At 42.7% G+C, this 19084-nt stretch overlaps 1 long non-coding RNA gene across 1 annotated transcript; it reads right to left on the bottom strand.

Annotated features, from left to right (window-relative positions):
• Positions 1-411: 411 nt before the first annotated feature.
• LOC123372696 lies at positions 412-17369 on the bottom strand. Its single transcript, XR_006580406.1, has 3 exons — positions 17240-17369; positions 8719-9076; positions 412-3083 (listed from the first exon to the last, which is right to left on the bottom strand). It is a non-coding gene; the product is annotated as an uncharacterized LOC123372696 (long non-coding RNA).
• Positions 17370-19084: the final 1715 nt, after the last annotated feature.

Genomic DNA, 19084 nt, shown 5'->3' with positions numbered 1-19084 from the left:
CAATGTCTTGTTTATACTGCTGTATATACTATACACAGAAATGTAAGTACAATATTTACATTCAATTGCTTTATAATTATCTAGTAAAAATAAGTATGCAATTTTTCAGTAATAGGGTACTGTGACACTTTTGTAATTTTATGTCTGATTTTGTAAGCAAGTAGTTTTTAAGTGAGGTGGTTTACAAGGCTGTCTCTCTCGCCATGCAGTACTGTATCAGACATCATGCAAAGTCAACCTTTCTTTTCTTGTTCTTTCTTTTCCTTTTCTTCCTCAGGCATTCAAGGAGAAGATGGGTTCAAAGCTGAGGATAGTGTGGGGATCACTGTCAGAGACCCTTTTATTATATGGGAAGTTCAGATAGCAAGTATACTGTAGATTTTATAATGTTTTTTTATTTAATATGTAAGCCACCTAAAACTTTGGACAGGCACTGAAAAAAATCAAAATACATTTAAAATATACTATCCTTAATTTACTGTTGCAATATGCCATTGGACACCGTAGATCATAGAGTACAAAATAATTAATGTATAATAACAGAGATAGCTAGAGCCAAACTCTAGCAGGAAGTCTGCAGCCAGAGCTAGTATTTTATTACTATAGTTCCCAGTTCTATAGTATTAAACCAAGACTCTGGCTCTGGATATCTCCAAGCTATAGAAAGCTTGGATCTGTACCCAGACTTTATGATTCATGACCATTTCTAGCATTCACACTGTGAGCCATCCTGGTTTCAGAATCCAATTTGTATTAAGAAAAGAGCAGGAAATATTCACAGCACTAGGGGTCTCAGTGGGAGCACTTAATAGAATGTAGCAAAATCACAACCACTTACCATTCACATTCTCTATGTGCTAGACTAAGAACACAAAGGCTGAATCAGTATGCTGTAAACTATAATAAGCCCACGAATAGAAAATTGTAAAGCAACAGACCACATTGCAAACATTATGATCCAGAGATTTGGAAGGCTTGTTAACAGTGCCCTGATAGGTATGAACAGAAAAACAAAGTGTTTCCTATAAAGAGTCTGTAGTAGTGTTGTCAGTAAGTCACTGAAACTCCTCCCACTTTATGCTTTAATTTTTCTTACACTACACTATATGCTTTTGGTATTCAGTGATTAAAGGACAGGACTGAGGAGATTTCTTTCCTATTTGTACCTCTATCACAGACATCCTGTATGAACTTGGGCAGCTTATTAGCATTCACATTTTCACAACTGTACATTAATTTTAGAGCCCAGCATAAGACACCTTGGGAAGGTTTGCCTGATGAAGGGCTCAGGGCAGCATCAGAACCTTAATGTTTGGCTCTAAATCAGTGGTTCTCAAAGTGTGGTATTGAGCCTGCAATAAGGTTGCTTTAGAGTATTGTATCAGAATAAAAATCCATTCTTATTATACTGGTTGAAATTGCCACAAAGGTACACCACAGACATTTGAGTTTTAAATGTTCTAAGTTAGGTCTTAAAATTTGAGAAAAGCTATCCAGTCTAGTACATACTGTTAACTGAATTGTTGAGTCTGGAAGACAAGATTCTATATGTCAAGTACATTCATATTTTATATAAATGTATGGATTTACCTAGTCCTTTAGTAAACTGCATATGACAGAGAGCACAACTGGTCAAGACATTCACAGCTGTCAGTTTTCCAGGGTTACCAAGAACATAACTTCTTAAAGAATTATCAACTTACGCCTTGCTGGGATATACGATGGTTTTCTTAACTGGCATATTCATTGTCCTTTGCATTTCTGTAGCTTATTGCATCTGAAGATGTTAATATGTTTTACAAATATTAATTAAAGCTCACATGTCCCTTGCAAAGGCATTTAATTCATTATCCTAATTTTACAGATGTATAAACCAAGTCTCTCACACAGGTAAAATGACTTGCTTAACAAAGTCCATAGAAGAGCTAGGACTAGCATCCATGGATTTCCTAACCCCTTGTATTCATTCAGTGGGAGATTTGCCTGAGTAAGGACTGCAGGATCAGGCCATTTCAGTATTTTGTGTACCAGATGCACTAAAGTCTTATTGTGTATCCTGTGGATACACATTTTATATTAGAATGAAATAGAGACTTACTACATGACATATTTCTTTGAGCTGTTACAATAAAGGATAAAACTCAGATTGATTTTAATGTGAGTAGGATCAGGCCCCAATTCTCCTAAGTTTCTATCAGTTGTTCAGATGGTTTTATTTCTGACCTACAATTAAGTGTGGATATAGTTTGGGATGTTCAAGACCATAGGTTTGGGGCCCAGTCCTTTGCCTGGTGATATTTGTCTATTGACTTTTTATTAATACAGCAACCTCTGTAGGGGGGAGGGGCTTTACAGACAATACTAACAACAATGAAGAGAGACATCTTCTGCCTTGAGATATTTACAATCTAAATATAGGACAAGATGCAACACATGAGATGAATAGACCAGTGCGGAGGTGGAGGAAAGTTGGACAAGGAATAGTAAGGGTTACAAAAATAAGGTTACATGAGTGGTTTGAGGCTTCCATTGTTACAGTAACATGCAGTACATCACCCCTTTTAAAATATATATTATTTATAGAATAAAAGGTGTTTTTTTTAATTTATCCCTCTCCGTTTCCTTTGGTGGGATGCAAGGAGAGTAGTAGTCACAAGGTGTGTGAAAGCTGAAGAGGTCTTGCAGAGGGGAGAGGCCTGGCAAGAAATGGGCACAGACCAAGGATTAGGAAAATGAAATAGAAGATATGGTGAAGCAGCAGGCAGAGAGGTCAAAACCAATTAATGAGACTAGGACAAGTGAATAGACAGGTAGTAAGTGAGTCAGTGAGTTATTGCTGAAGGAGTCTGTAGTCCTATCTGGTGGTGCTGAACTTGGTAGCGCGCAGGTGCTGACATCAGGAAGGAGGAATGGGGAGAGAACCTGGAGCCTTTGAAGGAGTGAATCTGAGGAAGATGGAGGCTTTGGAGTTCTCTCCCTATATGGCTGGTGCTTGTGAGGGTCACTTGGCAGGTACTGCTGGGACCCATTGTCCATGAGCATAGAGAGGAGAAATTTGAGGGAACAGGATCAGACTCCTGGTACTGAAATTAGCAATGGAACAGCATTTCAAATAACATTAGCAATAAAATCAAATCATTTTTAGGAATGAATAAAAAGGACATGGAGAAAAATCCATATATTAATATTAACCCACAATTTTAAAAAAAGAAGAAACACTAACCTTGCTGGTCTTTCAACTGCTTTTTTCACATATGAAAATATCCTGTAAAGTCAAATTATGCCTCACCAAAAGCTCTGCTGTTATCTAGCTTAATTTCCCTCCTCTTATGACTCCAACAACTACTAAGGATGATGAATAACTTCTCACCACAGTCTGGTGTTCTTTCCCTTTCCCAGAAATATATATGCAAATACTAAAACAAGCTCCAGAAAAAGAAGGAATCAAGCTGTTTAATCTTCTGTGTAAAGCTAACACTCCAAAACTTTCTAATTTTCACAAGTACGTGTCTTGTTGGCAAAAGTCATGCAGTCCTGTCTTCTGACAATATTGTTATTCCTTTTGACCCAGATGGTTAGCTAATTGCTAGTGTCTAGTAGTTGTTTCCATTTGGAGGAGGAATTGATAGAGTCAGGTATTCCTTTGATGCAATTCTGTTTATTTACTAACACCCTACACAAAGTTTGGTTCCCTGAACAAAGTAGGAATTGAACCACAGGAGATAGTTTCTTTGCTCATAGTTCCAAGCTTGTCAGACAGCCTTTATCCAAAAAGTGCTCTCTTAGCGTTTTTCCCCCCTCAAGGTCATGTTACCAGGGTTTCTCTTGCTATATCTGGGCTTCTTTACTCCTTTTTTCTGTTCTGTGTTTCTGCTGCTTCTCTCCCTCATTCAGCTCAATCAATGCCCCAGCTCTGGTTTGCACTGTATCAGCAGTTATGCCCACCAGCTTCACTGCGGTTTCTTCCAACTCCCTAGCATAACAGTACCATCAGCCCAAAGTGTAAAGGAATAAAAAAAGTTTGTATTTTATTTAGTTAAAATGATTAAAATTTACCGGTAAATTAAAAAGATGGCCGGCATTGTATAGAATTAATTCCTTCCACCCCACCGAAATACATTTGAATGTTAACCTTAATGAACTAAAAGATACATTGAAAAAGGTGTACATAAACGTGAAGTTACTTTTGGATTAATTTTCTTAACAGATTCCAAGACCAAAGGGGACCACAGTGATCATCTTGTGTGACCTTCTGTATAGCACAGGACATTACTTATCACTCTCCCAATTTTTGGGCCATCTGCAAACTTTAGCAGTGATGATTTTGTTTTCTTCCACATTAGCTAGCTTTTAATCCATGTAATGTTTGCCATGCTCATTTTATACCGTTAAAGTTTTTTAATGAAAATGTTGTGTGGTACCAAGTCAAATGTTTTACACAGGTCTGAGCATTATGTCAACACTATTATTTTTATCAACCAAACTTGTAATCTAAAAACAAATAAACAAGGATCTATGTTCCATAACCCATGTTGACTGGCATTCATTATATTACTCTCCTTTATTTTTTATTAATGGAATCCTGTATCAGCTTGTAATAGGGGTCCTCAGTGGTCTGGGAGGCCTAGTGGTTAGCATCCCCTCAGTTGTGGGGCAGGCCCACCAACTCGGTATACACAAGGAAGCCTCTCTAGCACCTTTTGTCAGGAGTCTTCAGGATAGATCTGTATTCCTCCTCAGCTTCTGAGTTGGGCTGCTCCTTTTTCAACCCTATCTCCAGTTGGGGCATGTGCTGCAGGGTTGGCGGGGCGAGCTGGGCCCACTGCTGTTCTTTAACCCCTTCCATCCCAGTGTGGAATTTGTATATCCCAACACACAGCTGCTCAATTATCTTGGATTGATATACTGACAAGCTTATAATTACTGAGATTGTCCCATTTACCCTTTTTAAATATTGACATAACACTAGCTTTCTTCCAGTCTTCTAGAACTTCCCCAGTGGTCCAAGACTTATTGAAAATCCACATTAATGGTCCAACAAGCTCTTCAGCCAGCTGTTTTAAAAAGTCTTGGATGCAAGTTATCCGGACCTGCTGATTGGCCTAAATTTAGGCGACTGTTAAACAGCTACTGAGATACTAGTGAATGGAAAGAGTGGTATTGTTTGATATGACTACAGAAGAAAATAAGAATGGCCATACAGGGTCAGACCAAAGGTCCATCTAGCCCAGTATGCGGTCTTCCGACAGTGGCCAATACCAGGTGCTTCAGAGGGAATGAACAGAACAGGTAATCATCAAGTGATCCAGCCTGTCACCCATTCCCAGCATCCTATCCTCCATGAATTTATCTAGTTGTTTTTTGAACCCTGTTATAGTCTTGGCCTTCACAGCATCTCTGGCAAGGAGTTCCACAAGTTCACTGTGCATTATATGATGAAATACTTCCTTTAGTTTGTTTTAAACCTGCTGCCTATTAATTTCATTTGGTGACCCCTAGTTCTTGTGTTACAAGAAGGAGTAAACAACACTTCTTTATTTACTTTCTCCACACCACTCACAATTTAATAGCTCTATCATATCCCCCATTAGTCATCTCTTTTCCAATCTGAAAAATCCCAGTTTTATTAATATGGAAGCTGTTCCATACCCCTAATAATTTTTCTTGCCCTTTTCTGTACCGTTTCCAATATATCTTTTTTTGAGCTGGGGCAACCACATTTGCATGCAGTATTCAAGATGTGGGCATACCATGATTTATATAGGGGCAATATGATATTTTCTGTCTTATTATCAATCCCTTTCTTAATGATTCCCAACATTCTGTTTGCTTTTTTGACTGCTGTGCACATTGAGTGGTTGTTTTCAGAAAACTATCCACAATGACTCCAAGATCTCTTTCTTGAATGGTAACAGCTAATTTAAATAAATAGAGCTATCCTATCTCCTAGAACAGGAAGGGACCTTGAAAGGTCATTGAATCCAGCCCCCTGCCTTCACTAGCAGGACCAAGTACTGATTTTGCCCCAGATCCGTAAGTGGCCCCCTCAAGGATTGAACTCACAACCCTGTGTTTAGCAGGCCAATACTCAAACCACATAATCCTAACTATACATATGTTTTCCAATATGCATTACTTTGCATTTATCAACATTGAATTTCATCTGCCACTTTGTTGCCCAGTCAACCAATTTTGTGAGATCCCTTTGAAACTCTTCAGTCTGCTTTGGACTTATCTTGAGTAGTTTTGTATCATCTGCAAATTTTGCCACCTCACTGTTGACCCTTTTTTCCAGGACAGATGACTACATCATCTGTTGTTTTTTTTTAACCAATAAAAACAAATATTTATTGAATACTTTTGCCTTTTCTGCATTATGTTAGATGATTCTAGCATTTCCCTCTAGTAATGGGAACACTACCATTGTTAGGATTCTCTTTATTCCTAATATATTTTAAAATTACTTTATTGTCCTTATATTTCTTGGTGCTAGATTTCTCCTTGTGTCCTTTTTCATTCTGTATCAATTTCTACAGTTCCTAGCATCTCATTTATATTCATTACTATCACTTTTTCTTTTCTTCCATTTGGGGTGTGTGTGTGTGTGCGCGCGCACGCCTCTACCCCGCTATAACGTGGTTGTGGGGAGCCAAAAATCCCTACCGCGTTATAGCTGAAACCCCGTTATATTGGGGTAGGGGTGGCAGGGCTCCGGCGGTGATTTAAAGCGCTCTGGGCCCCAGCTGCTGCGGGGAGCCTGGGCCCTCTAGATCGCCAGCAAGCCTCGCTGCCACAGCTCCGGGGTAGCGGTGGCAGGGCTCCAGCGGTGATTTAAAGGGCCTGGGGCTCCCCGCAGCAGCTGGAGCCCCGGACCCTTTGAAGCGCTGCCGGAGCTCTGCTACTACTGCGCTATACACGAACCCGTGTTCTATCGGGTCGTGTTATAGTGGGGTAAAGGTGTAAAGCAGTTCAGTTTTTTAAACCAATTCAGCCTTCTACTGTGCTTATGGGATTGTACCTTTTTGGACATCCAGTACAGTGTTCTTAAACAATTCCCAATCATTGACATTGTTCTGATTAAATTCTTCCTCCCAGTTGAGTTGGCTCATAATTGTTTCAGCTCTGTGAAATTGGCCCTTCTAAATCATCAAGAGCTATTACTGGTCTGGTCTTTGTTCTTCTACACATTATAAATGTAATCAAATCAGGATCACTTGTTCCCAAGTGACCAGTAATTTTTAGTTCTGTGGTCAGTTCCTTTTTATCTGTCAAGATTAGGTCTAATATAGTCAGGGGTGAAAGTAAAATTGAACTCTTACCAGTATGGGGGCTGGCTCTGGCCCCCTGGGAAGGGGAGGGGCCTCAGGTGAAAGGGGCAGGGCTGAGGGTCAGCATCCCCGATCCAGCCCATCCGCGCTGCCTGGCCTGCACCTTCTGGGCTCCAGCAGTGATTTAAAGGGCCCAGGGCTCTGGCTGCTGGAGCCCCATGCCCCTTTAAATCGCCAGCCCTGGGGCAGCTGCTCCTTTTCCCCCACCCCTGTCTGCGGTTGGGGGGGAGAAGGGGGGATAGGGGAAACAATGTTAAAGCGCTGCAGGGACCCAGCAGGGCTGCCAACGGGGGGTGCAAAAGGGGCAGCAACGTTAAAGCTCTGCCGTGGCAGCACTTTAAAGTCAGCTGTACGGGCCGGTACTGGCGGCCACGTTTTACCAGTACGCTGTTCCGGTCCGTACTGCCTTACTGTCACCCCTGAATATAGTATTCCCTCAGCTTGGATGCAGCACATTTTGAGTTAGGATATTGTCATCTATAATGTTTAGAAATTCCAAGGAAGTTTTAGTGCTGGCAGCATGAGACCTCCAGCATATGTCCCCCAGGATCGTGCAGCTTTTCCCCCTACCCTTTACAGATAGATGTGTAGAGAGGCAGTCATCCCGTTCCCTTATGTGATTTGGTGATCTGTAGCAGACACCATCTAATACCCCATCTTGCACTTTATTAGTTCAGCCATTGATTCATAGGCATTCAAAATCATTTTCTTCCAAGTTATCAATGTCTCTGAAACAGATAATGCTAGTTTTAGCAGAGTGCTACTCCCACTCCTCTTTCTCATTAGATCTTTCCTAAACTCCATAATTATAATCTAACATTCCAACCATGTGAATCATTCCACCAAGTTTCAGTAATACCAAATAGATCAAATTTATGCTTATGAATGAGCAATTTTTATTTCCTTATTTGTTATTGAGGCAGATAGCTTTCATGTATAGGTAATTAGAAATTTTCTTTTCATGTCCTTTCATGCCTTGATTAGTTCCGTTCTCAACATCCTGATTTTGTGTTAAATAAATGCTCATATCTTCCCTCTTTTTACCCTCCCCTTTTATTAGTTTAATGCCCTCCTGACTATTCTAGCTAACTTTTCCCCAGGGAGATAGATTCACTTTATAATGAGGTGTAGGCCACCCAATCTACACTGACTATTCTTCCCACAGAAGAGCTAAAACCTTCCATGCTATACCACTTATCTAGCCAGCGGCTTACTTCCAGAATCTTCTCCTTTCTGTTTTCCTTCGCTCATGGGACTGGAAGGATCACAGAGAAGATCACTTGGACATACTTCCACACACTTCTGAGTTCCCTGAAATCACCTATCTGTGTGATATCTCACAACGCAGCATCATTGGTGCCGACATGAGCTATTACTGACGGATCCTTACCTGTCAGCTTCAGAAGCCAATTCAGTCTTAAAGTGACCTCTTGTGCCTTGGCTCTGGGAAGGCACCACTCTGTCCTGTGGTCCCTCTGTCCCTTGCAGAATGTTCTTTTTATTCTTCTGAGTACTGAATCCCCAGATAGTCTGTCTTCCTTGGACAGCTGGAGATCTGTGCGGGCAAACTCAATTTTCCTACAGGTTGGGCTGAGCTGCCATCAATATGTGTGTCCCACACATCTGTCCATTCCCCAGGACCAGCTGGATCTTGAAAGATATCTTCCAGTTTCCATGTTGAGGACCTGGTATTGACTAGAAACTTCAAGCTTTTTCCAAAGTTCTAGCAGGATTGGTCATAGGATATCCTGAGAAGGAGGGGAGCAAAACCAAGTGGAGATGAGGCAGGGAGCACAGAAGGGCAGAGCAGCATCACCACATTCTGTGAATTTCTAGAAAAGAGTTTGCCCTTGCTCTGTGAAGGCTAGTCTCCACATGGTAAGTAGAAGCTGAAGCTGAAGAGCAACTGTTCACCATGTCATGCATCCCTCAGGAAGGAGGGGATATCTGTTTAGGAGATATTGTTTTGAATGACTAGCATGAGGGGAAGATCCCAAGGCAACAAGACTTCTGTAAGTCTCCTAACAAATTGCGATCCATACTGTTAACATTATGGCTCACTAATCTGCCTGCTGTATTCACTTGGACCATTTCCCCCCCCCCCCAAATGACAGGCATACAGACCAGAATAAGCTACTGCTGCTTTCAGAGAGCCAAGATATTAGAGATGGGGCTAGGGGGTTTTGACCCATCCACCCAGCCATCCCAGATTGGTAAGAAACTTTATTTGGGAAGAGAGGGGTTAGCAGCAATTGTTCCATATCATCCACCCTCTTTCCCAGGAATGATCTGTCACTGAGGACAGTGCCATGATTGGTAAGAGGGTTCTCCTTGTATGGTGGGGAAGAGGACCCCTTGCTTTTGTTAGGTTTCCTGGTGTTCAAACAGAGAAGTTGGATAAAAACATTAAATACTCCTGCTGGAAAGTTGCAACATAACACTACTTAATTTCTTACAATTGAGAACACCACACAAGAACCCCCAAACAGAGAGGCATAATTCACCCCATCTTACTCTAGACTGTCTACAGACTGACTCTGATCACCAGCTTCCCTATGCAAGGCAGGCCAGCAAAACACCTGAGAATGTAAAGTGATAGATCACAATTTTAACACAGTTTTCAATACATCACACACATGTCCTGTAAATTCTTCAATTACCAAATAAAATAATAAAAATCATCAAGTTTAACCTTATGGAAGGGCTTCAGTTTTACAGCAGCTGGTGATGCCTATCAGGGAGACAACGAGACACCCGGCCTTTGTTCTGTTCCTTATTTATACTGTTTGGATCACCTCCCTTGGCCACCATCTTCTGGCACCAACTCCGCCTCCTCTTCCGGCCAAGAAAAAACTACAACCATCTTTATTAGCTTCAGGGGCTTTATCCTGTAACCCTACTGAGCTTTTATATGGTAAAAGTTGATCAATATGCCTTTTCATTACCTCCCCTTTTACCACTACCAAACATATCACCAGTACCAATATCTGCTTTACCTCACCTTATTTCCCACTTCATTTTCCCCCTGTAACTTTGTACCAACACTGTTTGCCATAGGCAGAAAAACCTGGGAGATTCATGTTGTGGGGTTTTCACTGTTTGTCTTTCATTAAGTGCTCTCAGTAAGTGTGGTCTAAGTAAATCAAATCTAGAATGTAACTAGTGTCTTAAAAACAATGCTGCTGGAGTCTACTGAGTGACAATCTGGTAGACATACAAAAATGGTATTTGCAGCATGGCAGGGGTCTCCCCTCATTTTTGTCTAATGCTTATTTCAGTGACTGCACAAAACACTGCCAATCTAGCTGATGCTATATGATAGGGAGTTGATCTAATATATTTAGGCTTGGTGGGATTAGATTGTTATTGGTAAAATGTTGGTAACTGCCATACATGCATGAAATGATGAAAAAAATATTTCCACCAATAGCAATTGAAATTTAAACATAGCAAAGAAAGAAAAATGCTGCTTGAGAGCTTAGAGTTTGATTGGAGAATATTTGCTTTATATATTTTAACATGTGATATTGACAATTTTTGTATTTAACACTTACAAAGCTCTAACTTTTTGAATCTCAGTGTCTACTGTCATTAAATAATTCTTGTCTGCCCCGTATGATTTCCTGCAAATGTGAACATTTAAGCTTTTTTTAAAAAAGATTTTTATTAATTTAAAAAAGGTAAACTTTGATATTATCAGTCATTCTACAAAAATAAAAATCAAATTCTGCCAAGCCTAAATAGGTTTCACTGAATTTTGCCATAGAAATGTCTGAAAATCTTCAGAAAAAAAATTGTGGATCGCTATCTGAAATGAGCTCCTCAGGTAACCCAGAGGTATATTGTGAAACACTTCAACTCTTTCACAGAAGAGGTTGTTGCCATGTGAACATCCTTTGGCCACCGAGCATAAGCTGCTAAGTAAACTTGCTAAGGAAGTTTGCTTATTTTTTTCTGCAAAGTCAATGTGCATCCACTGCTGTTTTTGGCATGTTTATATGGCTGTTACAGGATACTGGCTACTTTCCATTTCTATATTTTGCTCTAAAGATGGCTAATCCTTCCATTTTTACTACTCCTTGGAGCTGCTCCTGTAATTCCACTAGCATCCCTTTCTGTAAATGTTTTGGTATTCATGGTGCTCACAGCAAACAACCATTCTCCAAGGATATGAGTCCAGTTGCTTGAAATACTAAGGGCTCAGTTGCTCATTGGTTATATAATTTGGCTACCTTGAAAGTATATAGTGAATCACCTTAAGCAAAATGGGGTCTTTTCCTATTTCCAGAGCAATTTCCTTAACTGTAATAGGAAGGTGATCTAGGAAAGAGACTCTGTACATAGTTTTCTTCTCTCTATTTTCCCATGTAAATAACCAAATGGGACAATGCATCTGCATTAGCATGGTTTTCTGATGAGCTATAAGAAATGTCCTACTGCTAGGCAGCTAAGATCAAAGCCCATCTCTACAGACTACCTGCTGCTAGCAGTGGAATATTTGAGATCAGTGGTGAGGATGATTTTTTTTTCCAAACAGGTATTCATGGAATATAACCACCCCAAAAATGATGCCTAAAGCCTCTTTTTCTACATGTAAATAGCTTCTCTCAGTTCCTTGATAATGGCCTGGTGTAATGAGGGCCTCCAGTTCCCCTTCTATGGGACCCCTGTGCCCACAAATCAGCCAGAAACCTCTTCTGAGTGCAATCACCAGCACCTTTTATTTACAGTGTCAACTCCCACTGCCTTCTATTTACAGACCACTCCAAACTAGCTGGGGCCAGGGGGGCACAGCTAGCTTCTCCAACAAGCAGAGATGCACAGCCCTTAGCTCCTCCCTTTCCTTTCTCTACCCCCACCCCTTCCTGCCAGCCCTATATAGCCCCCAGCTAATAAGGCCTGCAGGTGCTTCCCTTCTATCAATTAGGCATGGCATACTTCACCAGCCCGAATTAATTCTTCTTAATTGGAGCTGGGCTAACAGGGGCTGGCTCAGGACCTCCTGGCCAGCACCCTATTACATGCCTCCCACCTTGTGAGCCACCAGGTCCGGCTGACCTCAGCCCCTTTCCCCGGGGGGCTCCTCCAGGGAAGTTCCCCACTCTTGGCCAGGCGATCCCTGGCATCCTCTCCTAGGATTTTTTCCCTCCCCCACCCGCAAAATGTACATTGCTCGGGGGGGTGGCTGCCCCCATAGTTCCACCTCTGCCCACAGGTTGTCACACCAGTCGCATCCCTGCAGGCCTCCCGTCTCCTGTACTGCCTTTACTTTTGGTGGTGGTGGGGGTGTCAGGATCCATTCCACCATCCTGTGGGACCCTCTGTGCCTCAGTTTCCCCCGCACCACCCAGTAGGTTCTGGGTCCCCTCCCCAGAGCACGGTGTTGTGGGGTGCTCCAATTGTCCCCTCTCCCTTTCCAAGGGGCTCAGGCTGGCCAGCTCCCCCATACACCCTTCCCGCAGGTCTACTTGCTCTGGGCTCTGTTTAGGGTTCTCTTCTTTGCTATTTCTGAGACTTTGCTCATCTTTCCCACTTGGGATCCTTGGCCTAGCGATATCTGCCCCCCCTTCAGGGCCCCTCTCCTCTTTTTCCTAGGTAGTGGGCCCCAGTCCCTACCTAACACCACCGGCTATAGTACCCCAACCCGCTTCCATCTGAAGCAGCCCCTCACTTTGAGGGGCACCTGGGCCACTGGGCAGGACCTCTTGTCCCCATGGATACACTCGAGGGCCATCCTTGCCCCCCGCGATAAGCCAGTGGAGCTTCACTAGCCCGCTCTGTACAAGCGAACAGGCTGACACGTTATCTATCAGACCTATTTGAGGTTTCTTCCCAATCCTCACCAGGATGGTGGACAGTTTCTGCCTCCCCTCTTTCCACTCCCCAACCCGAGTCCAGCCACAAAACTCAGCCCATGCACACTCTATATCAGGACAGTCACGTTGTGTGTGTCCAAATCTCCCACACTGCCAGCAAACAAGCTTGGTGGGCCTCTCGGGCGTTCCTCAGGGCTCCCCCTTTCTCTTCAGGTTGTTGGTGCCACTAGACCTGAGTAAACCAAAGTTGTGACTGCAGGCCTGAGTAAACCAGAGGTCTTCCATGCTGTAAACTTTAACCAGCCTAAGATGCTAACAGACTGCAAGCAAAATGTGTAGCTGTCAGCAATCTCCGCTTGCAAATGTAGGAGTTTGAAACAGCAGAAGCGGCGGGGAGGAGGGGGAGAGGGGGAAGGAAAATCTGTATGCGTTTGTTCTGTGAAGGCCATAGATAAGCTTGTGCATGAGAACCTTTTCTAACACGCTGAAATGTAATGCCTAATGTAGCTGCTGCTGGAAAGGGAGGGGTGAGGGGGAAAACCGAACAAAAGGCTTACACAAACAAGTGGGGTATAAATGCTGGGACCCCGCCTGCGCGCGGGTGTGCAGGATTTGAGAATGCTATTCTCCCTGACACCTTATTTGGGACTCAAATAAACCTGGTTTTGCTTCTCCACCCTGGTGTGATAATTAGTGCGACGCACACCGGGCAACGAATCCCGCTGTTGCTCCGCCTTGGGCTCTTTGAGCCGGCAACAAGGTCTTTCCCAGAAAAAGGGTTCTGCCTCTTTCTTCCCTGACTCCTTGTCTTTATGGAGTTGATCCTCCCTCTGGGGACCCTCTGTCTCAATATATTCCTCTGTCAACCTGACCGCTGCCTCAACGGTGACAGGCTGGTGACACCTCATCCAGATGTGGATGTTCTCAGGGAGGCTCTGCAGCAATTCTTCTAGGACCAGTGTGTCCATCATTTCTCCCCACCATGCATGTCTGTAGCCTCATCCAGGGGGTGGCCAAGAGCCTCTGGGCCTACACCCAGGGCTGCACCTCCACTGTCCATCGGGCTGCCCGGAACTTTTGGCGGTACTACTCCATCGACAGGCCCACCCAGTCTAGAATGGCCGCCTTCTCACCTCATAGTTCTGGGCTTGCTCATGGCCATATAGGCTGCTTGAACCTTTCCCGTCAGGTTTGGAGCCAGTTGGAGGGCCCAGGTTGCCCTCCCCCACCGGCACCGTGGGCTACCTGCTCAAAGGTAGCAAGAAAGGCATCTGGATCATCCGCCAGGCTCATCTTACAGAGTCCCCAGCCCAGCAGCCGGGTGCCATCTCCTCCTGCAGAACTCACCACTCTTTGCAGACTCTGCTACTGCTCTGCTTGCCAGGTCAGTAAGGCCTGTCTTTCGGCCTGGTGGGACTGCTGAAAACTTTACAGGGCCTGCTGTATCTGCTCCTGCTGTTTGACCAGCCATTGCAGGGTCTCCTCCATATCCGGGCCGCCAACCACATTCGCTGGCTCTCGGATCCCAGACAAGCCCCCACATGTAACGAGGGCCTCTATTTCCCCCTCACTCTATGGGACCCCTGTGCCCACAGATCAGCCAGAGACCTCTTCTGGGTGCAATCACCAGTGCCTTTTATTTACAGCTCGCATGCCTTCTATTAACAGACCGCTCCAAACTAGCAACATGGTGGACAACTAGCTTCTCCAGCAAGCAGGGGGACACAACCCTTGGCTCCTCCCTTTCCTTTCTCTGTTCACCCCCCTCTCCTGCTCCTTCTTGTCAGTCCTATATAGCCCCCTGGCTAATAAGGCCAGCAGATGCTTCCCCTCTATCAGTTAGGTGTGGCATGCCCCACCAACCCCAGTTAATGCTTCTTAATTGGAGCTGGGCCAACAGGGGCTGGCTTAGGACCTCCTGGCCAGCACTCTGTTACACGTGGTCTACAGTAAAAAGTTATATCAGCATTAACTATGTTGGTCAGGGGTGTGAATGAGGGCTTCCATCAACAAGCTAATGTTCAGGAAGGTGGTGTTCCTACATGGACAGAAAAGCCCCTTCCAACAGCATAGGCTGTGTCTACACTATGGGGCTAGGTCCACTGGGCTGATATAGTCTTTGTAGTGTAGACATATCATTTGCTTCAAGAATATTGGGTATGGGTTTCTCTCTCTCATCTTTACAAACATGTGCAATGAAAGCCTCAAATTCTATAGGGGTGGTGTTACAAACTAGTGTTTTAGGAAACTCTGGATTAAAATACACCAATATGCTTTCCTCAAAAGCCTTATTTTCTTTTTCTGTCCAAATCCACATAATATTTTTACATAACAAGGCAGACAGTGGGCTGATAAATGCTGAATGTTTGGAATGGTTCTTCCAGGATAGTTTAACATGGCCATCTCAGAGCATTTCAGTTGTGCTACTGGTGCAGTCTCAATTGCTTTTGTCTTCTCTTAACAGGTGCACCCCCTCATGTATCTATACAATGCCCCAACTCAGTAACTTGATTTGGTGAACAAAGAAAGCAAACCAAATGAACCCTGCACTAATCTTGGTAAACTTTAAAACTGTATTGTTGGCGTCTCTTTAGAATCTCTTCTAGGTTTTTTAAAATGTTCCTTTGAATTCCTCCCAGTTATGACTGTCATCCAAATAAAAGACAACACCATTTACCCCATAGGGTAATATTTCATTCCTAAATAGTCCCTTGCATGTGTTCATGGTCAGACTTTTTTTTTTTTTTTTAAATCTGGGAGTGTGTTCTAGTGGTTAGACTTTTCTGGGTCTCGCTCCCTATCCCAGCTTCTGCCCCCTTCCCCTTCTATCTAAGCTCCCACCTCCTATCTCCCCAAACCAGCTCCTGACTCACCTGCTCCTATCCAACCCCCCCCCCCCATGCCCTGTCCCCCTCTTTGCCTATATAGTCCTCCTATGCCAGGCTCCTCTGCTTCTATCTCCCTTTCCTCTTCTGCTTCCCTCTACCCTCAGTCTAATACAGAAATAATTTCTATCATGCTGCTTAAAGGTGGGCTAATGGATTTGTTCCATTTTTACCCAATTTATAGAATCACGGAATTGTGCTCCAAAGTCACTGAGGCATTTTTGAAAATGCCACCCTATGACTGCAAGCTTACATACATTCATTATTTATTCCTCACCAGTCATGGTGAATCTTCACTCTCTCTGTTATTACTTTACCAAATGTTCAAGGAACTGAAAAAGTGTTATTGCAGCTAGTAGGGAAATTGTAAATAGTTCCTGTTTCCAGTCACCTGGCTAACTTATGTAATAGTTGATGGCAAATTGATATAAATTTGATTCCATTTTTATCTCTGAAATCTGGATAGTTCAGATTAAAAGAAAAAAACTTTCACATTTGAAATATTTCCTTTATCTTTTAAATTACTAAGATCTGTTAGTATGCGTCTTCCACATTCCATACAGCTGTACTGCAAGTGTTCCAAGTACTTTAATGCCATACAGACTTTTAGGCTTTGAATTACATATTTTAAATCGCTTTCATTCATTGTTCTCCAGATATGGCATCTGCCACTTCACAACAGATTGTGGTTATGAGCTTATCAGCTGTTTCTGATTACTACAATAGATATCTAAAGTTGTTTACTGTAACATGGGAAGTTTAAAAAGAGATCTGTATCTCCCAATAATTTATAGAGGCCTTTTAAAACTTTAATGTTAACAAGAGGATGAAAATCTTCAGCACAGGAACCTGCTGCCACCACAGCACCCCCTGATGGCCAAGGGGGCCTCTGCAGTGCCCAGCCTCTGTTTGTGCCTCTTCTGGACCTTTATAAACTCACTCAGTTGGGTGACCAGATAGCAAGTGTGGAAAATCAGGACAGGGGGTAATAGAAGCCTATATAAGAAAAAGACCCAAAATATCATGACTGTCCCTATAAAATTAGGACATCTGGTCACCCTACACTCAGTTCAACAATAGTTCAAACAGTCACCTCTGGGGGTTCAACTTATGGAGTCCTCCAGTGCATACAGGCCCTTTAGGCTCCAAGCCCACTTCAGTCTCTCTCAACCCAAAAGAACGCAAAACAGAAACTCACATATTTGCTCACCTAGCTGCCCTTTAAAGTCTCTCCCAGGCCTGCCTTCCTGGCAAACTTCCTCACAGACTGTGCTTGTGCTTCTTCAGTCATCAATTTCTACTGCTACAAACACAGTGCCCTCTTATTCCCTGCAGTTTCCTGGAGTGTGTGTGGGCAGGGGGGAGGGATGCACGTGCAGGGGAGTGTCACTTGATTCAAACAAGGTGAGGCTCATCCTGTAATCAAGGCTGGTTTAGCCCCAGGCTCTCCAGCCCATGGGCAAGCCACCCTGTTAAAAATCCTTCCATTTTGTATCTATCTCTTCTGCTATTTAAGATGGGATTACTTTGTTAAAGTTTTTCAATTCAAAACTATGAAACTTTCAATTAAGCAAGTGATTTTACATCCAATTGATAAGTTTATTCCAAATACCATAGGAGGCAGCTGCCTCCTAAGAAACTCCTAAACCAAACATTTAAAAATGAAAATGGTTATAAAACCACAGAAGTAGCCTTAGTGCTTCAACTAAAAGGTCCAGGTGAGGAAAACTCACAACTCTTTCAGCTATGTGAGTACCTACCTCAGACACCACTTGTCATATATGGGGGTGGATTGTAACATGAAGGTGTTCATGGAGGGTCATGTGGGTAACCAGCATAAAACCAAATGCATGGATTTGTCCCCTATAACTTTACTGTAAAGCAGGCAAAAAAATTGTACCTACTGAAGCTAGATTTCCAACTTTTACAGAAGTGTATTGTGTGACTCAGTAATTTTAAATTTCCTACATGGAATTTTTTAGCACACATTTCTCAAGAATCTGTGGGACTTTCCTCTAAAGAATTGAGTGGAAGATTTCCTGAATTCCACTTTCTAGCCTTTAAACAAACCTGTTTAAACAAACTTCATCTTAACCTTCATTCATTATATTAAAATATTTGCTGAATTCAGATCTGGATAAGACTTTTTTGCTCCCTTTATCCTTTGTTTAGAAATCATGGGTTTAAAAAGTTGCTTTTTTGTCTTAGTGGTAAGTCATAGACACATACCCTTCTCCCAGGGTTTTCTGACCACAGCTCTTCATCCACCTTTCAACGATTTAATTACTCTAAGCTATTTTTCTGGACTTTTATTCTTTAGTTTTTCTCTTTTAGCTGAGGCTGTCAAGTAGGGCAAGCATGTGTTTTTTTAAAATTTATTTATTTTATTGGCAGGCTTGTATGTGCTTTTACCTTCACTCCTGTAACTATAACTTTCTTGTCCAAAGAAATGTGGGAACGGTCTTGCTTACTGTAGGTCTTTGCATTTATATGGGTCTATATGTATAAGGGACAGCATAAACATTGGGTTGTTGGCTTAAGTTTCAGGGTAACCTGAACACTGGCTCTATCAGTAGGTAAAAAAATTTAGCTCCTATTTCTGGGAGTTATGATGTCCTGCTCTTTCACATTGACAATTATGCATACGGTTGCCAGTATTTCTTGGCATCAGTTATGGTACTTTAAATAACTTTTCTGTGCAAAATATCCTTTGATTATCTTGGGCCCAATTAACCCATGCTTCTTGTGGATGTGATTTTTAATATGACAATGTAGGGGTTCTAATCTCTTGATGGGGAGCCCCCAGACCACATGAACTTCAGGCTTTCAGGTTTTGACAATATATACTAGCCATCCTGGACATGGTCCCTGCCTACTTATTTTATACTAGGGTGACCAGATGTCCCAATTTTATAGGGACAGTCCTGACTTTCGGGGTTTTTTCTTATATAAGCACCTATTACCTCCCACCCCCGTCCTGATTTTTTACACTTGCTGTCTGGTCACCCTATTTTATACTGCCCTTAATAGATCCAGCCTCTGGAAAAGAGAGGGT

This window comes from Mauremys mutica, chromosome 6 (genome assembly GCF_020497125.1).
Source record: "Mauremys mutica isolate MM-2020 ecotype Southern chromosome 6, ASM2049712v1, whole genome shotgun sequence".
NCBI classification, from domain to species: domain Eukaryota; kingdom Metazoa; phylum Chordata; order Testudines; family Geoemydidae; genus Mauremys; species Mauremys mutica.
This window is presented reverse-complemented; position numbering and strand designations above follow the sequence as displayed.